The following is a 23494-nucleotide window of genomic DNA, read 5'->3' on the forward strand; positions in this document are numbered from 1 at the left end:
CAGTTGATTCCATGTGTCCAGCTTGGATACCCAACAATTATAAGGCACAGAGGAATAACGGAGGCCGTTGGTATGGCCGGAAAGGTACTTCCTCACCATCTTCCCAAACTTTGCACTCCATGTGAGAGTACCCTGTGCCTCAGGGCCTGTAAGATTGGAGGGTCTGAGAAAACTGTCCCAGAACTTTGACAGTGTTCCCCTGCCTCTGCTGGATTGGAGTTGTGTCTCTCTCGCCTGTACTCCTTGGTTGTCCAATGAACTGTCACCTCTGCCGCCAGCGTTTTCAGATGGGAATTTTTGTAATAATTCCGCCTTCTGGTACTGCCCCATTTTAGTAGACCAGTCTACCTCGGGAACAAGAGATAGAAAGTTCTCCTTGTAGCGTGGGTCTAGAAGTGTCACCAACCAGTAATGACTGTCACCCAAAATTTGGAGAACGCGAGGGTCACGGGAAAGGCAGAATAACATAAACTCAGCTGTTATGATCTGCAACATGATCTAAGGAAAGATAAGGGAAAACTGTCCCTACAGTAAAACTAAGCTGAATCGCTACGATGTAGCGGGCTGCCTGTTCCTAGCGAACAGACCTGCCTTAGTCCTCGGCTAGTCTGAACGAAGACCTATAGCATAAGAGGAGGGGTGCCTAAAAGAACTAAGGACTGGGACAAAAATGGGAGACCTCCTAAACAGAGAAGTTGTTGCAGAACACGAAAAGACAAACAGACAAAAAAGTACTAGAGGTCCCAGAAAAAGGCACAGAAGCACCTGGCTAGAGAAACAGTCAAACAGTGAAGTCCAGCACAGCCAAAAGGGCGGAGCTGTAATATAAAGGCAGATGGTCACGTGACTGCAAAACACAAGATGGAAAAAACAAATAGGAGAGTTCTAACATCAGCCATGCGTGCCAGACTGCTAACAGGCAAGACTTCCGTGTCCTCACCAAGAGGACAACTGACCATGCTCTCCTCCTCCTCCTCCTCCTCCTCCTCCCTGTCATCAGAGCATCCACGCTGAACAGTTGGTATGACAGTTGTGCAGGTAGTACCGTCTATAGTGCATGAAACTTGTTACTCCTCCTCTTCTTCCTCATTGTCGCCCAATCCACGTTGGGATGAGATGAGGATGGGCTGTGTGCAATTGACTCGCCCCCTGGGCCTTGGGTCACTCGGATCCGGGCAGTAGGGAAACATTGGGGGTAGTAGTGGCAACCCGGTTCCGTGGCGCAGGGTGGTCAGACCAATGGTAGTCTGCTATGCACTATTGATAATGTCCGACTACGCCACCCGTGGATTGCGGTTATTAGGAACCGCCGCTGCATGCAGACCGCTGGGGCTGATGATGTGTGCAGCTGGGATAGTGTGACTCCCCACGGGAAGAGTGCGGCCCCAGGGCAGTATAATGGATGGTGGGAGTGATGGTGGTGAGAGTCCCAGTACCGGTAGTGCTGGAGGCGCGAAGGAGCACACAGACAACAGGTTGCAGTCCAGGGTCTTTACTAAAGCAGGTAAACTGACCCATAAACAGTCCCGGCTAGTAGGGGACCTGGATGTCTGAGAGCAATAGGGAAATTAGCCCTGGTCAGGGTGAGGGTGTAGGCCTACCGTGCTTTCTGCGCTCGTTCTGGCTATCTCCTCCTTATTAGAGATGAGCGTTGTTCTACTCGAACTGTTCGCCAATCTCAAATTCGAGCTGTTTTGGGCGGTGTTCGAGCCGTTCGGCGAACACGAACGATTTGAGAAAAATTCGGCTGTTCGAGGTTATGTTCGATAACTGTTCGTGCACCAAAATCATAACTGGATTTTTTCTCAGTAATGATGAAAATTAATGTTAATACGCAGTTTGAGAGTACAGCGGGGTGGGGGGAGGGGCAGGGGATGGATCTCTGCAGGAATAATGAAGAACTCCATTTTTTTTTTCTTTCCCGCATTTACAGTGGGGAGGTGCAATCTGTCAGCCTATCAGCAGCGCACACACGGAGCGAAGTGCTTTTTTTCACACAAGCAAGGGCATGTGTCATTGGCAGTGTATGTCACATGTCCTTGCCCTATAAGACCCAGCCATTTTCCCTGTCGCCACCATTTTCTCACTGCTGCAGCTGCGTGTTAGACGGCACCTCTGTTGCTGTGTGCGCTATACCTTGTTAATTTCAAGCCAATTTTCGCACAAATCTACAGATAGCTTGGGAGTAGGGAATAGTTGTGATTGCAGTCCTTTTAAGGACTAGGTTACAGCATTTCCTACGACTTTTATCAGGCAGGTCTGTGCTCTTAAATAGATAGATTGTGGGAGTAAAGACTAATTGTAATTGGAGTCCTTTTCAGGACTAGGTTACATCAGTTCCTATCAGTTTTTGCCAGGCAGGTCTGTGCCAGTGCTGTGCAAGTTTTTTTCACAGCATTTGGCTGAATCTAGCAAAGCTAATCCTTTTTGGCCTATTGCAGAGTGTGTTAGTCAGTGGAGTAGCCTATCTGTGTTGCAAGATATACCACCTGTGTATAGAATACCAATTTTTTTACTGCACCTAGTGAAGTAAAATCTTTTGGGCATAGCATCATTCTATTAGTCCATCTATACTGACCTCCATCAGGTTGCAAATTGAATATATTTTTTTTCTGCATCTAGCTCTGAAAAAATATTTGGCCTTCTAGCAGTGTGTGAGACTTGTTCTATTAGTCCATCTATACTGACCTCCATCACGCTGCAAATTCAAAATAATTATTTGTCTGCATCTAGCTCTGAAAAAATATTTGGCCTTCTAGCAGTGTGTGGGACTTTCTCTATTAGTCCATCTATACTGACCTCCATCAGGTTGCAAATTAAAAATAATTTTTATCTGCATCTACCTCTGAAAAAATATTTGGGCTTCTAGCTGTGTGTGGGACTTGTTCTATTAGTCCATCTATACTGACCTCCATCAGGTTGCAAACTGAATATAATTTTTTTCTGCATCTAGCTCTGAAAAAATATTTGGCCTTCTAGCAGTGTGTGGGACTTTCTCTATTAGTCCATCTATACTGACCTCCATCAGGTTGCAAATTAAAAATAATTTTTATCTGCATCTAGCTCTGAAAAAATATTTGGCCTTCTAGCAGTGTGTGGGACTTTCTCTATTAGTCCATCTATACTGACCTCCATCAGGTTGAAAATTCAAAATAATTTTTTGTCTGCATCTAGCTCTGAAAAAATATTTGGCCTTCTAGCAGTGTGTGGGACTTTCTCTATTAGTCCATCTATACTGACCTCCATCAGGTTGCAAATTCAAAATAATTTTTTGTCTGCATCTAGCTCTGAAAAAATATTTGGCCTTCTAGCAGTGTGTGGGACTTTCTCTATTAGTCCATCTATACTGACCTCCATCAGGCGTCAAATTAAAAATAATTTTTATCTGCATCTACCTCTGAAAAAATATTTGGCCTTCTAGCTGTGTGTGGGACTTGTTCTATTAGTCCATCTATACTGACCTCCATCAGGTTGCAAATTAAAAATATTTTTTTGTCTGCATCTAGCTCTGAAAAAATATTTGGCCTTCTAGCAGTGTGTGGGACTTGGTCTATTAGTCCATCTACACTGACCTCCATCAGGTTGCAAATTAAAAATCATTTTTATCTGCATCTAGCTCTGAAAAAATATTTGGGCTTCTAGCAGTGTGTGGGACTTGGTCTATTAGTCCATCTATACTGATCTCCATCAGGTTGCAAATTAAAAATAATTTTTATCTGCATCTAGCTCTGAAAAAGTATTTGGGCTTCTAGCAGTGTGTGGGACTTGGTCTATTAGTCCATCTATACTGACCTCCATCAGGTTGCAAATTGAATATTATTTTTTTCTGCATCTAGCTCTGAAAAAATATTTGGGCTTCTAGCAGTGTGTGGGACTTGTTCTATTAGTCCATCTATACTAATCTACACCAGGTTGCAAATTCAATATAATTTTATTCTGCATCTACCTCTGAAAAAATATTTGGGCTTCTAGCAGTGTGTGGGACTTGGTCTATTTGTCCATCTATACTGATCTCCATCAGGTTGCAAATTAAAAATAATTTTTATCTGCATCTAGCTCTGAAAAAATATTTGGGCTTCTAGCAGTGAGTGGGACTTGTTCTATTAGTCCATCTATACTGACCTCCATCAGGTTGCAAATTGAATATAATTTTTTTCTGCATCTAGCTCTGAAAAAATATTTGGGCTTCTAGCAGTGTGTGGGACTTGGTCTATTAGTTCATCTATACTGACCTCCATCAGGTTGCAAATTAAAAATAATTTTTATCTCCATCTAGCTCTGAAAAAATATTTGGGCTTCTAGCAGTGTGTGGGACTCATTGTATTAGGCCATCTATACCAAGCTCCACCAGCTTTGAAATTAATAATAATTTTTAGCTGCATCTAGCCCTGAAAATAATTTTTCCCAATAGTGGTAGCAATAGAAATATGGGGCGCGCGCCTGGCTAACAAAAATATACGCTTCATAACACAAAACACCTGCCTAGCGCACTGCATTAATAAGATGGCATCATCGTCTCTCCCAGTGCTAGGCCTACTACGCAGGCTAGCATTCCTGTGCCTAAAACACAATGTATGGGTCCGCGCTAGCCACTATGCTGAGGGGTATAAAGCTGCTGCTAACGCTTTATAACAATTCAATTGGCAGATTTTCACAGAGCTCTTCCACAACGCCCACCCATCGGGCAACAGTTGCCCACCCTCCCTATGGGATCTAGTGGCGAATAGTTGATGCCATTAATCAGAGCGTCAGTTGCCCCGTCAACGTGGCAAGCATACGGTAAGGCATGGGAAGAGTGGACACGACTAGTAGCAGGCAGACGGGTTGACCAATGTGAACAAGCCAGATCACAAGTCACCATAGAATTTCTCCACCAGCTAATGATGAGGGGCATATCAGGGGCGTCAGCGCAGCGGTGTCTGACCGGAGTAGCATTTCACTTCCAACTACTGAATTGGGGAGATGTGACAAAGATTCATCATCAGACAATCCATAAAAGGGTGGAAAAGGAGTCAGCCAAGTCAGGAATGTAGACGTCCCGTCCCGTGTCACTAAAACTGATTTCTCACATCTTATCCCTAACACCATTAACATGACACTCACAATTTGAAGCAACACTAATGTCTACTGCATTTGTGAACGCCTTCTTCGGGGCGCTATGTATAAGCGAATTAGTCCCTCAATCCAAAATTACCACCAGTGGAGGCTTATTACACCAGGACATAGTCATAGCCAATAATGCAATACGTCTACGCATACACCAATCGAAAACGGTTCCAGCGGGCAGAGGTACTTGGGTACTTCTACAACCCACAAACGGTACACTGAGTCGGGTAACAATAGTAGAAACATATCTAACCATCAGATCACAAAGTAATTTCTTCCTATCACACATTGATGGAACGCCATTATCAAGATACCTGTTCCAAGCTATATTTAATAAATGCATAACATCGGCAGGGAACCACCCCAAAGATTACGGGACAAACTCATTCCGCATAGGTGTGGCCACGGAAGCAGCAAGAGCAGGACTGTCAGAAACGGAAGTTCAGAGGATAGGGAGATGGCGATCCACGTGTTTGGCGAGATACATAAGACCGGACTTGTTATCCTAACGTGGTTTGTTTTTTTTACAGGTGACGCTAAGCCAACAGTGTGAGTGATAGGCCACTCGTATATATATTGGGCACAAAAAAGGGCGAAAGTCCGCCCAGGCGGGAGGAAATAAGAGTTTCATAACACATATTTCAACTGGAGAGGTATTAGAGGCCTGCTATGGCCACAGGTACTAATGGAGGTAATCAAGGTAGGGAGAGAGGCAAGAGGTCTGGTCATCTTAGTTATACAGGCCGGGGGAAACAACCTAGGTCATCACAAGAGCGCATAACTAATGGCAATAATGAAACTAGACACTGAGCGCTTCAGAGAATTTTTCACAAAATTAGCTATAGTATGGTCAGAGATTGTGCCGATAGCGGTATGGCAAGGTGCGCGAGACATCACGGCCATCGAATGGACAAGGCGGGTAATAAATATTCGGATCGCAAAATTTAGAAGAGACAGAGGCGGTGTAGTGATACGACACCGACAACTGGAAGGAGATAAAGCAGGCCTCATACGGCCCGACGGTGTCCACTTAATAGATATTGGACTGGACATATTCCTGTCAGGACTCCAGGACGGAGTGGAACAAGCGTTAAGAGTGATGGGTGGGGGTCAGAGTCCTTCATACGAGTACGCTGGATCCTCCGTGGCCTGGAAATAGAAAGGACATGTTGGAGAGTTACACTTGTTGGCCAACTTGCCGGAGTGGGGACCCAGGGCATGCTGCAACAAGCTGAATTATTTTAGAAATAAAATGCCTTTCTAATGGAATGAGTATAAAGAGTTAATAAAGCTGTGACCGATCCTCACCCATCCAGTTGTAAGAGTTACATTATTGTATTGTCCATGAAAGGGGGGCGGTAGGGGGGCTGAGCGTCTGGGTTTGGTTGGGGGTCCCCACAGTCTGCCTAGGCTAGATTCATTTAAAAATTCTTATTAGATACACAGGCGGTGCAGCTTGCTTCGCAGCTGGGCTACTATGCCCAAAGTATTGCCTAGGCTAGATGCAGTTAAAAATTCTACGCTGACTAGCAGACACTGAAGATTTGGAGCAGACCTCTGAGTAAACAGCTCTTCAGACTCAACCATCTGTGTTACCCCAAGCCATAGTGTATGTAGTTTCTTACAGTTAAAAAGGGGGGGGGGTGCGACCCAACCCACCTGGAATTGACGATGCCAACGTCACGTAAGACACAGCAAGGGGACTCCCAAAATTGTGGCACAGACACCACTTAACCCTAGAACGCATACCTGTGGCCTTGCAGGCCCGCACAGTTAATTGTTTTCTATTTCTGCAAGATTACTTTAGTTAGAATTTTGAAACTCTAGGTATTCTTCATGTATATAGTTGTTTGTCATTTGAGTTTGAGTTATTCCATGTTATTTGCACACGGGCCTAAAGGGCCCCAGGTATGTGAAAGTGTAGATTTTTATGGTCATGCGTTCTAGGGTTAAGTGGCATCAATTGCCCCACTGTTGCTTAAAACGGTTGGTGAGGTGATTTTACCAAATCCCCAAGCTTTTATTCTCCCAAGGATGACACAGGGGTAGAAATGTCCTTGCGAATCCATGATTTGTTCATCTTTATGAACGTGAGTCTGTCTACATTCTCAGTGGACAGCCGCGTGCGCTTATCTGTCAGCACACCACCAGCAGCGCTGAACACACGTTCAGAGAGAACGCTGGCTGCATGGCATGACAAAATCTCCAAGGCGTGAGTGGCGAGCTCCGGCGATTTTTCCAGATTGGAATACCAAAATGAGCAAGGGTCCAGTGACACAGTCATGGCTTCGATGTTCACTTGGAGATTCTCCTGTACCATCCTCTCTAGGCATTGACTATGTGTCAGACTTCTTGTCTCCTGTGGTCTTGCAAAGGATGGTCTAAAAAAGTGGTGAAACGATTCCACAAAATTGCTGTTACCAGCAGATACTGTGTTACTGTTATTGTTTGAGTGATGAAGACTCGACAGTCCCACCGTTGGCAAGTTAGAACTGTGAGATTCACTACGTGCACCACTGGTGTTTTGTGGAAAAGCACATGTAAGATTCTGCAACAGCGTCTGCAGATACTCCTGCATTCGTCAATACCTTTTTATGGCAGGAATTATTTCGGCAAATATACTTTTGTACCGGGGATCTAAGAGTGTGGCAACCCAGTAGTCGGGATTACTTCGAATTCTGACAATCCGGGGGTCATGTTGCAGGTAGTGCAGCAAGAAGGCACTCATGTGTCTTGCGCATCCAGAAGTACTAAGTCCTTGTTGTGTTGGTAGCGAGGTAAGAATCATGCCTCCTTCCTCTGCCCTCTCCCTCCAACCTCGCACAACAGAAATGTGATCAAGGTCTCCCTCATCTGATGAGTCTTCCATGCCCATCGCCAGTTCGTCCTCCACTTCTTCCTCGGCTCCTGCACCTTCCTCAACAGTTTGGCTGCTACCATGCGCCCTGGTTAATCCCTCTCCCCCACCCTCCCATGCCTGCCGCCTTGGTGCTGCCAACCGTCTGGACCTTGGAGATGTTATCCCTTCCGCATATGACTCCTCCTCTACTTCCTCCACCTCCTCTTGTCCCACCACCTGACTCTGAATTCTGTTTAATGTGTGCTCCAGCATGTAAATCACCGGAATAGTCATGCTGATAATGGCATCGTCGTCAGCACTAAACATCTTCGTCGCCATTTCAAAACTGTGCAGAAGGGTGTGTGGCGCCCCTGAGGGTTCAGTCGCCACAGAGTTACTGCATCTCACCCAGAGGTGTGGTATCTCACCCTCAGGTAAGGAAGGCGTATGGCTCGGGACCCTGACTCCTGCATCCAACACATACCCACAGTGGGGGTAGGGCGAGATTGCTCCTAAGGGAGAGCACAGTCCCAGGTCCCTAGCTGGTTTGAGGGTCCTATGTAGTGGGTGCTTAGGGGAGCAGCTTAGGGGAGCACATGACAAGGAGAGTATAAATAGGAAGCCATCTTAGAAAGAGCAAGCCAGACAGAGGAGGAAAAGTGACAGGAGCAGAGACTAGGCATGAGCTCTGCTCCGGAGGCGGGCCTAGCCTGGGAGGCCCAGGACTGAAGGAGAGAAGAGAGGAGTGGGAGCTGGAAGGCTCCAGGAACCGAAGGGACCCTACGGCTACGGGCCGTGCAGAAGGCCACCCGTACTCCCGCTGCTACCAGGAGGTAGAGGGGTCAGGCCAGATAAGGGGAACCGGTCCCTCAACTAGCGGAGAAACAGCAAGGCTCAACTAGAAACCGGAGGCTGCTGCATTTCATGTACTGCAGGCCAAAGTCCACACCAGTCTCACTAAGAAGGTAGCCACATAGGACCCAGGGGACGGAACACACGTCACCCGCCAAGACCCGAGGATACCGGATAGAAGTGTCACTGGGTGTGAGGTGCAGGGAGAAGGCCAGAGAAAGGACACACAGAAGGGGGTCCTGCTAAGTACTCCGGAGCTATCTGGGGGTGGACTGAGCCCCTCACTCAGTATGCACAGCACGACGGGGGAGATTGCTCTGGTACCTGTACTCTGGACTACAACAACTGTGAGTAATATCTTGAGACAGCATCACACGGACTCTGTGTTCATTACTGACTCCCTGCACTACAACCACCATCATCCACCCACACTGCCCTGAAGCTACACTCTTCCTGTGGTGAGTAATAATACCGTTGCTGCAAAACCACCAGCTTCAGAGGACTGTTCCGCAGCGGCGGCCCCTTTGGCCGCACTCCACAGGTGGCGTAGTCAGACATTATAAAATCCATATATACAAATTACCCTTGGATTGACCGCCCTGGGTCATGGACTGGGTCACCGCCACAGTGACTACAACCCCCAGCGTCTACCGGCCCGGCTCAGGGTACCCCATGGCCCAGGGGGCGCGTCAACTTCATAGGTCCCTGATCTGAGACCACTCCTGCAGTGTGATTTGCCCCACCTCTGGATCTCGTTGGCCCAGGCTATACGTCAGAACGTATTGCACCAGGGCTTGTCGGTGCTGCCACAGTCGCTGCAACATGTGCAGAGTTGAATTCCACCGTGTCGGCACATCGCATTTCAGCCGTTGAACTGGCAGGCCCAACGACTTCTGTAGAGATGTAAGTCGTTGAACTGCGGGATGCGAACGGCGGAAGTGAGCACACAGCGACCGTGCCCTCTGCAGAAGGCCATCTAGTCCGGGATAGTGGGCTAAAATTTGTTGGACAGGTTCAACACGTGAGCCATACAAGGCACGTGTGTGACATTGCCCCGGCGAAGTGCCGCACCCAGGTTTGCAGCATTGTCGCACATGGCCTTCCCTGGTTGCAGGTCCAGTGGAGACAACCTTTCATGAAACTGGGTCTCCAGTAGTGTTGAGCCACCCCCGTAGTGTTCGAGTTCGGTTCGGTTCGTCGAACACCCGTGTGTTCGCCGAACTGTTCGTCGAACACCTTCGAACACCGTTAAAACCAATGGCAGGCAAACAAAAACACATAGAAACACATAGAAAACACCTTCAAAGGTGTCCAGAAGCTGACAAACTGCTCAGAAGACATAACTAACACATGGAAAAGTGACAAGTACATATAGTCATGCGAAAATAAAAGAGGTGGAGGAGTAAAAGGAGGGGGAGACACAGATATAGGCATGTCATGCCCTTCTAAAATCCAAAAAGTGAGAAGCCGACACGGCCAGTCCGCTCCTGCCCGTGCCACCTCCGTGTCGCCGGGTTTGTGCCAGAGCCGCGGTGAACCCTGACGGCCAGCCCCCCTCTCCCAATACTGGTGCCTGTCCGCTGGTGGGTCGAGCGAGCCCCCCTGTGGTGGAGGCAGCTCTAAGCTTTTTAATTTAAATTGTCTCTCTAATTTGAATGAATACACTTTAAATCCATTTACAAGGATCTATTGGAGGGCAAGACTCATGCCAGCAGCCGCGGTAATTCCAGCTCCAGTAGCGTCCACTAAAGCTGCTGCAGTTAAAAAGCTTTTATAAGGATCGAGCTCGGCTGTCCACCGCAAGGCATCCTACTGCCAGTCCCAGCCCCTATGCCTTGGGGTGCCTCCTGATGCTCTTCACTAAGTATCCCATGGTCCCGAAGCATTTCCTTTGAAAAAATTAAGTGTCTAAACTACAGGTGGTGCAGCTTGCTTAACAGCCGGGATAATCCGCTGACTAGCAGACACTGCTACTAGGCACAAAGTATTTCCTGGGCTAGATGCAGTTAAAAATTTGTAATTAGATACTCTCGTTGGATGCTGAGAAAGCATTCCATAGAATCTCCTGGCACGCCATATATGATTCTCTTAAAAAGCTTGGGGTAGGGGTCTAGGGGACCCTTTTATAGCCAAAATCACGGCCCTGTATCGCAATACGTCACCTAGGCTGAAGATAAATGGAACTGTAGCACCCTGAGGGCTCGGTTGCTACAGACGTATTGCACCTCACCCAGAGGTGTGATATCTCACTCTCAGGTAAGGATGGAGTGTGGATCAGGACCCGACACCTGCATGCATTACACCACATTGCCGTGGGGCAGGGCGACCAATATGCCCCTGAGATGGGCACGACAGTCCCTGTCCCTGGCTGGAGTGGGGGGAGGGAACACTGAGGAAGGGGAACCCTGTAGTGCAGGAGCAGGGAGGAAGCAGTTCCTGGGTGCATTGAGAAGGGAGTATAAAAGGTGGGCACCATCTTAGTTCAGTGCAGAGAAGTCTGAGCAGAAGTGGCAGGGAGCAGGGGCTCTGCATGAGCTCTGCTCCGGAGGCGGGCCTAGTAACAGAGGCCCAGGCCTGGAAGAGGGAGAAGGAAGGAAGAGGAGCGGAGAAGGCTCCAGGAACGAGGAATGAAGGGATCCCAGGGCTGCGGACGGGCGAGTCGCCACCGCACGCCCGAATCCACCTGCGTGGAGGGGTCAGGCCAAAGGGGGAGACCGGTCCCCGAACTAGTGGAGGCAGGAAACGACCCTCAGCTAGAAACCGGAGGCTCTGACATTTTATGTGGCGCAGCCCCTCGCTACACCCGCTAGGAAGGCACCACATAGGGTCAGGGAAACTGGCGCCAAGTTTACCAAGCGGAGGCCCAAGGCAGCCGGACAGAAGTGTTGGTAAGAAAGGCCAGACAAAGGACACACAAAGGGGGTCCTGTGAAGTGCTCCAAAGTTATCTGGGAGTTGTCTGAGCCCCTCACCTGGTGAGCACAGTACGACGTGGGCAGCCGTTACCTGCAGACATGGTCTGGATAATAAGAACTGTGAGTAAAGGCCCTGAACTGCATCACTGACTCCGTGTCGTTACTGCTGCTGCCCTGCACCATCACCCCCATCCTCCGCATACACTGCCCTGAGGCTATACTCCTCCCGTGGGGAGTTATGCTACGCTCTGCTGCACCCACAACACCAGCCTCAGCGGTCTGCCTTGTAGCGGCGGTTCACTCTGACCGCAATCCACGGGTGGCGTAGTCGGACATTTAAACATCAAAACCACATTAATAGTTCCGCCACTGGTTTGACCGCCCTGAGCCACGGAACCGGGTCGCTGCCACGAAGACTACAACCACCAGCATCCACCAAAAAGGGTCCGGCTCCGGGTGTCCCAAGGCCCAGGGGGTGCGTCAGAACATTTTCATCACCTTTCACAATCACCAATGGGACAAGGCAGTGATGTCCTCTGTCCCCTCTCTTATACATCCTAGTGACGGAGCACCTGCTCTCATCAATTCGCCATAACCCCAATATTAGGTGGATTGAGGTGGGAGGCACCGAGTACAAGTGCTCTCTATTTGCTGATGATGTCCTAGTATATATCACTCAATCACATATATCCATCCATGCTGTTATGGCTGAAATAGATCACTTTGTTACATGGTCAAATTTTAAAATCAATGCAGCGAAGTCTGAGGCCCTCGATGTCTCCCTCCCCAAATCCATATAGGATTCCATCCAGTCCAACTTTCCCTTTGCCTGGCCCTCACAGGGTATCAAATACTTAGGAATTCCTATTCATAGAGACCTCTCCCATCTATGTTATCTTAATTTTGGGCCCTTTATTGAACAACTCCATACAGACCACGGTTGGCAAGTTAGAACTGTAAGATTCACTACGTGAACCACTGGTGTTTTGTGGAAAAGCACATGTACACTGCGTTCCAAATTATTATGCAAAAAGTGTTTAGGAGTGATAAGGGAAGAATTTGTTTGTTTGTCAGTTAAACTCATTGATGGTGATGTGTGTCAGGGCTCTTTATATCACTGTAAGCAATTGCAGACACCTGTGCTAATTAGTTTGGCAGGTGTGTCCAATGAAAGGCAAGACTACTTAAGAAGGCTCTCTCACATTATTAAGCAGCCTACATTTTCTGCCAAAATGGGAAAGAAAAAGGATGTGTCGGCTGCTGAGAAGCAACAAATTGTGGAGTGTTTAGGTCAAGGCATGACTACAATCAACATTGTGCGATGATCAGGATGAAGTGTCTTGGCAATCAAGAAGTATGTAGCTGATTCACAGTACACACGTGTGCGTGCTGATAAGGGCAAATTGAGGACTCTTTCCTACAGGCAATTACGTCAGGTTGAAAGAGCAGCGGCAAAAAAGCCTTGTCATAGCAGCAGACAAGTTTTTGAAGCTGCTTGTGCCTCCAACGTCCCCCGAACAACAAGATGCAGGGTCCTTCAGAGGTTTGCAGCTGTGCATGCGCCATCCTGTCGACCTCCTCTATCCACTTCACACAAGCAGAAACGGCTCCAGTGGGCCAAACATTACATGAAGACTGATTTCAAAACAGTTTTGTTCACGGATGAGTGCCGTGCAGCGCTCGATGGTCCAGATGGATGGAGTGGAGGATGGCTGGTTGATGGACACCCCACGCAAACACGGCTACAGCGCCAACAAGGAGGAGGTGGAGTAATGTTTTGGGCTGGAATCATGGGGAGAGAGATTGTCGGCCCCTTTAGGATCCCTGAAGGCGCTAAAGATGAACTCCATAATGTATGTGGATTTTCTCAAACAGCACTTCCTGCCATGGTTCAAGAAGAAGAACCGTGTATTTCACAGCAAGATCATTTTTCTGCATGATAATGCACCATCTCATGCTGCACATAAAACATCTGCATCTCTGGCTGATATGGGCATAAAAGGGGACAAACTTATGGTGTGACCCCCATGCTCCCCTGACCTCTACCCCATTCAGAACCTTTGGAGCATCATTAAAAGGAGTGTCTATGATGGCGGGAGGCAGTTCACATCTAAGCAACAGCTCTGGGAGGGTATTCTGTCCTCATGCAAAACAATTGAAGCAGAAACCATCCAAAACCTGACAAATTCAATGGACGAGAGAGTTCAGAAGCTCCTTTCGAACAAGGGGTCCTATGTGAAAATGTAACATCACCTAGAATAAAGTTTTGAGTTGAAAACTGTTTGATTTCAGTTTCTAACAACCTGCTAATGCTTATAATTTCAAAAATGACCATTTTTTTGGTCTTTATTAAAATGAAAAGGTTGATCGAAAAGTTTGGGGGATCTAAGAGTGTGGCAACCCAGTAGTCATGATTACTTCGAATTCTGACAATATGAGGGTCATGCTGCAGGTAGTGCAGCAAGAAGGCACTTATGTGTCTTGCGCATCTCGGAGCCCCAAAATTATTTTCCGGGCTAGATGCAGCTAAAAATTATTTTAAATTTTAAATCTGGTGAAGCTTTAGTATAGATGGCCTAATAGGATCAGTGCTGCACACTGCTACAAAGCCCAAATTATTTTCCAGTCAAGATACAGATAAACATGATTAGTAATTTGAAAGCTTAAAACGGTTGGTAGGGTGATTTTAACCAATCATCAAGCTTTTACTCTCCCCAGGATGACACAGGGGTAGAAAAGTCGTTTCAGATCCATGATTTGTTCATCTTTATGAACGTGAGTCTGTCTACATTATCAGTGGAGAGCCGCGTGCGCTTATCTGTCAGCACACCACCAGCAGCGCTGAACACACGTTCAGACAGAACGCTGGCTGCGGGGCATGACAAGATCTCCAAGGCGTAAGTGGCTAGCTCCGGCCATTTATCCAGATTGGAAGCCCAAAAAGAGCAAGGGTCCAGTGACACAGTCGTGGCTTCAATGTTTACTTGGAGATACTCCTGTACCATCGTCTCTAGGCGTTGACTATGTGTCAGACTTCTTGTCTCCTGTGGCCTTGCAAAGGATGGGCTAAAAAAGTGGTGAAATGATTCCGCAAAATTGATGTTACCAGCAGATACTGTGGTTCTGTTACGGTTTGAGTGCTGAACACTTGACGGTCCCACGGTTGGCAAGTTGGAACTGTGAGATTCACTACGTGCACCACTGGTATTTTGTGGAAAAGCACATGTAAGATTCTGCAACCATCTCTGCTGATACTCCTGCATGCGTGCATCCCTTTCTATGGCAGGAATAATTTCGGCAAATTTACTTTTGTACCGGGGATCTAACAGTGTGGCAACCCAGTAGTCAGGATTATTTCTAATTCTCACAATTCGAGGGTCATGTTGCAGGTAGTGCAGCAAGAAGGCACTCATGTGTGTTGCGCATCCAGGAGCACCAAGTCCCTGTTGTGTTGGTGGCGAGGTAACAATCATGCTTCCTTCCTCTGTCCTCTCCCCCCAACCTCGCACAACAGAAATGTGATCAAGGTCTCCCTCATCTGATGAGTCTTCCATCAGTTCGTCCTCCACTTCTTCCTGGGCTCCTGCACCTTCCTCACTAGTTTGGCTGCTACCATGCGCCCTGGTAAAACCATCTCCCCCACCCTCACATGCCTGCCGCCTTGGTGCTGCCGACCGTCTGGACCTTGCAGATGTTAGCCCTTCCGCATACAACTCCTCCTCCTCTACTTCCTCCACCTCCTCTTGTGCCACCACCTGACTCCGAATTCTGTTTAACATGTGCTCCAGCATGTAAATCACCGGAATAGTCATGCTGATAATGGCATCGTCAGCACTAAACATCTTCGTCGCCATTTCAAAACTGTGCAGAAGGGTGCATAGGTCCCTGATCTGAGACCACTCCTCCAGCGTGATTTGCCCCACCTCTGAATCTCGTTGGCCCAGGCTATACGTCAGAACGTATTGCACCAGGGCTTGTCGGTGCTGCCACAGTCGCTGCAACATGTGCAGAGTTGAATTCCACCGGGTAGGCACATCGCATTTTAGCCGGTGAAGTGGCAGGCCCAACGACTTCTGTAGAGATGTAAGTCGCTGAGCTGCGGGATGCGAACGGCGGAAGTGAGCACACAGCGACCGTGCCCTCTGCAGAAGGCCATCTAGTCTGGGATAGTGGGCTAAAAATTGCTGGACAACCAGGTTCAACACGTGAGCCATACAAGGCACGTGTGTGACATTGCCCCGGCGAAGGGCCGCACCCAGGTTTGCAGCATTGTCGCACACGGCCTTCCCTGGTTTCAGGTCCAGTGGAGACAACCATTCATGAAATTGGTTCTCCAGAGCTGACCACAACTCCTCAGCTGTGTGACTCACATTTCCCAGACATTTCAATGTAAAAACCGCCTGATGACGTTGAGCCCTACTGCCAGCATAGTAAGGAGGTGTGCAGGATCCCTTCTGCGCAGTTAGAAAGCTTGTGGCATGACCAGACAGGCTTTGGGTGCAGGTGGAAGACCGAGAGGAGGTTGAGGAGGCAGAAGCAGTGGAGGAACTTTGACATAAAGAGGATTGACGCACAACTCGTGGGGACGGCAAGACTTGGACAGCAGCCCCTTGTCCTGCTGTCACCATAGTTACCCAGTGCCCAGTCAGCGACATGTAACGCCCCTGTCCATGCCTACTCGTCCAAGTGTCTGTGGTGAAATGCACCCTGTCACACACAGAGTTTCTCAAAGAAGCGGTGATGTTGTGTGCGACATGCTGGTGGAGCGCAGGCACACCTTTCTTTGAGAAGTAGTGCCGACTGGGCATCTGGTACTGGGGCACTGCGACGGACATAAGGTCTCAAAAATCCTCTGTGTCCACCAGGCGGAAAGGCAGCATTTCTGTAGCCAAGAGCTTGCAGATGGTGAAATTCAACCTCTTAGCTTTCTCATGGCTAGGAGGAAATGGTCTTTTACTTGTCCACATCTGAGGGACCGAGGGCTGGCTATTGTGCTTAGACGGGGTTGATAAGGGTGTCCCCGGCAAACTGCCGGTCTGTGAGGAAGATGCAGGCGGACATGTTAGGTTGCCTTGATCCAAAGGTGGTGCTATCGATGTCGGACAGCGCTCAACACCAGCTGGTGTTCCCACCTCCAAAGAAAATGATGACCTGCCAATCACGCTGGCTGTTGCGGGTAAAGAGGTGGCAGGTCTGCGCCCCAAAACAGGTGTGACTGCTGTCCCCCCAGTCACAGAGGATGAAGAGGCCGCGGATGCACAAGATATGGCAGACGGTGGTTGGCCCGGCCGGCTAGGCCGCATTGTAGCACACTGAGCTTCCCACTGCAACTTATGCTTCATGTCCATGTGCCGGTTCATGCATGAAGTACTCAAACTATGTATTTTTTGGCCTCTACTTAGCTTTTGCTGACAAATGTTACAGATAACACGAGTTGGGTCATCTTTATCGATCTGAAAAAATGCCCAGGCTATGCAAGGCTTAGCACCCATGCGACCTGAAGAGCCACCACGACTTGTGGTGAGAGGCAGAGTTGTGTTTGAGGATGCAGTTGTTGACGTGCTTCCAGTACTACGTCTCTGTCCAGGAAGGCGCAACCTGACCTCGTCGTCACTAGCATCTTCCTCCACCTCCTCTGCTGACCTCATCTCTTGGCTGACTGTGGGTTGACAGTAAGTGGGATCTCCAACCTCATCATCATCACCCTGTGTGTTATCACACCCGTCGTCCTCAGAGCCAACCTGTTCCTGCCCTGACAAAAAACTAAAGTTGTCGCTCCAATCAGGTATTTGAGTCTTATCATCGTCTTCCTCATTGTCTCCACCAACAGGAGTTACAGTTTGGGAATGAGGGTCTACATTATGGTCAGAACCTTCTGCGTCTGGTCCTGGATCCGACTCATAAAGATTCTGGGCATCAGTGCAGATCATTTCCTCGTCTGGATTCACAGAAGCGCTGGAGTCGACCTCTGATTCCCAGGCTATAGTATGAGTAAACAGCTCTGCAGACTCAACCATCTGTTCTACCTCATACTCAGACGGGCAGCTGGAGATTTGGGAGCTGTGAGGAAGCAAGTGCGATTTGGGTGACACTTTTGAGGACTGGAGTATTTGTGATGTTGAAGTTGATGTGGAGGAGAGCCCACTTAAAGGAGCACTTGATATCCGTTGAAGCACCTGCTGTTTTTGTGCCTCATCTGGAATTTGTAGCGATTGGCGTGGCCGTAAGAAAGGGATCTTATCACATTGTCCGCTAAAAGAAGTAGACATTTTAGTTTGGCTGGAAGATGGTCTTTCTTCTGCAGATGTTACTGTTGCTTTAACACCTACCCCACGGACACAACCTTTTTTCCCCTTCCCAACACGCCTATTCCCCTTTCCACCAGCAGCAGGCCTTTTTCCACTCATTTTGGTGGTTAACTAATTCACAACTCTGGAGTTGTTTGCACAAAAAAACAATGGATGGTAACCGAGCAGAGCTGAGTGGCCAAACTGTGGTATTAGGCCAAAACTATTGGCTGGGTTAGATGCAGAAAAAAATTATATTCAATTTGCAACCTGATGGAGGTCAGTATAGATGGACTAATACAACAAGTCCCACACACAGCTAGAAGCCCAATATTTTTTCAGAGGTAGATGCAGAAAAAAATATATTCAGTTTGCAACCTGATGGAGGTCAGTATAGATGGACTAATACAACAAGTCCCACACACAGCTAGAAGCCCAATATTTTTTCAGAGGTAGATGCAGAAAAAAATATATTCAGTTTGCAACCTGATGGAGGTCAGTATAGGTGGACTAATAGAACAAGTCCCACACACTGCTAGAAGGCCAAATATTTTTTCAGAGCTAGATGCAGAAAAAAATTATATTCAGTTTGCAACCTGATGGAGGTCAGTATAGATGGATTAATAGAACAAGACCCACACACAACTAGAAGCCCAATTTTTTTTAGAGGTAGATGCAGAAAAAAATATATTCAGTTTGCAACCTGATGGAGGTCAGTATAGATAGACTAATACAACAAGTCCCACACACAGCTAGAAGCCCAATATTTTTTCAGAGCTAGATGCAGAAAAAAATTATATTCAGTTTGCAACCTGATGGAGGTCAGTATAGATGGATTAATAGAACAAGACCCACACACAGCTAGAAGCCCAATATTTTTTCAGAGCTAGATGCAGAAAAAAATTATATTCAGTTTGCAGTATATTTCAGTTCTTGGCAGCCTGCTGTAAAATGAGAATTATCTCTGCAAGACAATTTTCAATCACGTTAGTTCCCAAGGTTATTTTAGGGTGACTCTCATGACGGTCAATGTTCACAATAATCAGTCCTTGTGCCGCTAGTTCGACTTTACCGATCTTAATGGTCACCTCTTTGAACCCCACCTGCGGCACGGGCTGACCATTGCTGGCGATGATACTCAGGTCGTCATCTGGGTAGCGGGTTATGTCCGAGTCATTCCAGTACCGCTTGTCGGCACAACGGGACGTCCTCCGGTCCGGATGCCAGCTGGATCTATCCTGGAGGAGAGACCTGTAACGACTGAACATGTCTGGTTAGCGCGGCTACGCTTTTAGTCAGCTCTTGGACCTGATAGTGCAGGTCTGTAGCCGGGTTGTTGTCCAAAGCCTGCGCACCAGCTCCTACAGACTGTGTAGACAAGGGCGCCGCCTCCTGATGATAGGTAATAGCAGGGCGCCGGTGGGTTACAGCGCTACCCGATGCCGGTTCTCGGAGCACCGGATGGCCCTGTCTTTGAACTTTGCAAAGTCTAGCCCAGGGTTCTGCAAGGCCATTGCATGTAACTGGGTTCGGTGGGTGTTGGACAGCAGACCCTCAATGAATTGCTCAGTTAACAGTTCATCTGCATTCCTCACACTGTCAGGGTCTGCCTGTTTAATGGCTCCCTGGGCCTCTTGAAAACTCAAAGCATAGTCTCTTATACTGTCTTGGGCCCGCTGCTTGCACCCATAAAATCTCATTTTGATCTCGGCTGAGGTGCGGTTGTCAAAAGTGTCCTTCAGACGGGCCAAGATCTCCTTTACGGTCTCCTTGTCCCGGACTGACCAGGACTTTACTTCACGCTGGGCTGCGCCGGTTAGCTGGCCTATCAGTATGCTCACTTTCTGGCCCTCCGTCAGGGGGTATACCTTAAATAGGCTGTACAGTCTCTCTTTAAAGTCGCTTAGGGTATGCGACTCCCCAGAGTACTGGGGCAGCCAGGCCGCTCCGGGGATGTAAGGCATTGTAAATGGCATTACTGCGGCAGCGGCCGCGCTGGTGGTAGAGGGTCCCTCCGTGTCCGTCATCTTCCTCCCCCCTAGTTAAGTGTGGCCTACCTTCTGTCGATCCTCTTCCGTAGGCCGCGGCTCCGCTGTCGATCATCAGGGTGGAGGACCTTGCATACCGTCCTGGTGACGTCAGCGTCGCTCTCTCTCCTTCCAGGACCTTGCGCAGCGTCGGGGTGTAGGGCGGGGCTTCAGCTCTCACGCGCTTTCGGCATCCACGCCCCTCTTCTTCCCGTGCGGCGTCCCGAAGATGGCGTCCGATGGCGGGAAAACGACTGTGGATGGCGGGAAAACAGCTGCGAATGGCGGGAAACTTCTGAAGATGGTGGGAGTCAACTGAAGATGGCGGGAAACAGCTCCGGATGGCGGGAAAACTCTTTTTCAGGTAAGTGCAAAGTCTTTTTCAGGCACACAATACCCGTTTGTGGCGGGTTGGTTTGAATCCTGCTGACTACGCCAAAGTTGACGCGCCCCCTGGGCCATGTGTGCACGTGTGTGGGTTACCCGGAGCCGGGTCTCTGGGGGTTGTAGTCTCCGTGGCGGTGACCCGGTCCCGTGGCTCAGGGTGGTCAAACCAGTGGCAGTCTTTGATAGGGTTTTTGTGGTTTAATGTTCGACTACGCCACCCGTGGATTGCGGTCAGGGTGTACCGCCGCTGTGAGGCAGACCGCTGAGGCTGGTGTGGTCTGTGCAGCAAAGATGGGATAACTCCCCACGGGAAGAGTATAGCCTCAGGGCAGGGAATGTGGATGATGGGAGTGATGGTGCACAGGCGCAGCAGGCCTTCTGACAGCCTCCGCTCCTCGATGGCGGTGCTGGTCCCTTGCTTGTGACTGAGCCTCCGGGCTTCTATGGCCAGAGGACCTGGAATCCCCTGCCGGCTGGTTTCTGCTGCTGGACTTAAAGATCCTTGCAGCCTCGGACTACGGTGTCCGGTTCTTAGATTCTTCTGCCAGGACGAATTCCACTTAGCTCAAGTCCCTGGTCTTCAGCTCCTGCTCCTACAGAGCTCCTAGCTGTTACTTTCCCTGTGTCTGGAACAAACATCAGGCTCTGAGTGAACTAACCCCGTCCCAGATCCAGTTTATATAGGGCAGGTTCCTCCCGTATCTGGTCTGGGACAGGAGGTGTTGCATGTTTAAGGGCTCCTGACCAGGAAACCTCCCACTTGCTCTCAGACGTAATATTTCTATTACTGTGGTAACCAGACCCCTCGGGTGCCACATACATAATTCCACATGTGTTAGTTCATATTTTTGATGCCTTCAGTGTGAATGTACAATTTTCATAGTCATGAAAATACAGAAAAATCTTTAAATGAGAAGGTGTGCCCAAACTTTTGGTCTGTACTGTATATGTGATATGTGTGACAGAAAACCACAGTACTATTGCATGGTGAGGAAATAATTTCATTTTTATTACTAAAATGTTTTTATAACCCAGATTTTTCATTTTCACCAGGGGAAATAGGTATAAATGGCCCCATAATTAGTTAAACAATTTCTTTTGAATGTTGCAATACCCAATATACTGTACAGTACTGTTTAGTCACAAGGCAGGGCTTGGAAGGGGAGGAGCACTATTTGTTTTTTGCAATGCAGATTTTCCCCTAGAATAGTTTATGTACTCTATTTGCAGAGCACCTAAGTGCCAGAATAGAAGAAATCCCCCTCAAATGACCCCATATTGGATTTTACACCCCTCTAGGAATTCATTTGTGGGTGAAGTGACAATTTTGACTCCCTGTGTAATTTCCAGAAACAAACATGCAGTGGAAATGGCAGAAAGAAAATACAAAAATGCAATTTTTGTGCCCCATACATTGTGCCCAGCTAATGCTTCTGGAGCAACATACCTATAATTTAAGTGGGTTTTTGCAGAGCCTTTGTGCTACCAGTAAAGGGGACACCCCCTATATTCCAGCTAATAGATGATGGACATGAGTAAAGGCATGAGTAAAGGCTTGTTTTTGTGGGTTGAGTTGAAGCTTTTTTGGTAGCATTTTGGCTACAGAACATTTTGGATCAGATCACATTTATCCTGTGTTCTATGCTGTGCACTTATATCGGAATTTCCATCTCAACCTCTGAAATGTGTTATTCAGATGAAACTTCTGACAGATCCAGTCACTATAATGAGGCAGCAGAGTTACTCCAAACTCAGTTTGGCCTTTGTTTAGTGGTGTCAGTCTTTTCAGAGGTGCTCAAAACTGTGGTCGACTGCTTTTTAATGCACGTCTAAAATGACACGTAACAAGATGAACACCACTAGATCACAGACCAGATGAGAGTTCCAAGTGGCTCTATCTACCTAATTACAGTGAATTTTCTCTCTGGGTTTTTGCCTGAATCACTTAAACCCCAGTGTAAGGCTATGTGCCCACGATGCAGAAATGCTCCGGATTTTTCCTGAGCGTTTCTGCATCTCCCTGGCAGAAAAAACACATGCGGATTGTACATGCGTTTTTCCTGCCAGGGACAAGTGAAGCGTTCTTCACATGCATTTCCGCATGCGGGTTGACAAGCGCTTTACAAGCAATTTTAGCATCACTTGGAAAGTGCTTCACAACTTGGTAACAATATATAAATCCATGTAAACGGCATGTATTTATATAGTGTGACTGAAAGAATGGTAAAAATAAAATAAAAATAAATATATACTTACCTTCTGATGGCCCCCGGAGTCCTTGTCTCTGCTTGCCGGCAGCTCGCGGTAGATTTAAGGACCTGCCGACGTCAGTGGTCGCGTGACCCGTCACATGACTAAATGACGTCAGCGCAGATCCTTTAGTCTACCGCGAGCTGACGGCAAGCAGAGACAAGGACTCCGGGGGCCATCAGAAGGTAAGTATATATTTATTTTTTATTTTATTCTTTTTTTTTACAGGTACTATGGTACCCGGGTCCAGAGGAGAGTCTCCTCTTCTCCAGACCCGGGTACCATCCGCACATTGAAACGCATGGATTCTGCATGTACAGATGCAGTGATGCGGATTCCATGCGTTCCAATGCAAGTCAATGGCGGCGAAAACGCAGCGTTTCCGCAAAATAATTGGTAGTGCTGCGTATTTTTCCGCAATGATAATCCGCAGCGGAAATTTACGATTTATTATTGGGGAACATGGCAGACCTTCTATCAAGCGTTTTTTAAGCATTTCTGCAGCGGAATTGCCGCTGCGGAAACGCTTACAAAACGCATAGTGGGCACACAGCCTAAGCGCTCAGTGTAGAGCGAAGGATACATGTGAGCGGAGCCTTACTGCGATCTTTGAGAGGCACAATTAACAAATCAACAGCAGTTCAATAATTTGTTTTATTTATTTCTTTTTTATGGCCTTCAACCTCAATTATTAGTGATAAGATGTCTGCATTCTTTGGATCACTTTGATTACAGCAATACCAGGGCACTATCATTTTTCTGCTTTTCTGCCGACAGTCATGTACTGACTTGTTTTTTGGGACATACCATTACTGTATTTGAACATTTGCTA

General features: G+C 47.9%; 1 protein-coding gene across 6 annotated transcripts in view; it reads left to right on the top strand.

Moving 5' to 3' along the window:
- The window catches only part of LOC141153874 (NACHT, LRR and PYD domains-containing protein 3-like), a 182380-nt gene that overhangs the window by 157483 nt on the left and 1403 nt on the right, over positions 1–23494 (top strand). The window lies entirely within an intron of this gene.

The sequence above is a fragment of the Phyllobates terribilis genome, unplaced genomic scaffold (assembly GCF_046119375.1).
Source record: "Phyllobates terribilis strain yellow unplaced genomic scaffold, ASM4611937v1 Scaffold_7__3_contigs__length_470593459, whole genome shotgun sequence".
Lineage (NCBI taxonomy): Eukaryota > Metazoa > Chordata > Amphibia > Anura > Dendrobatidae > Phyllobates > Phyllobates terribilis.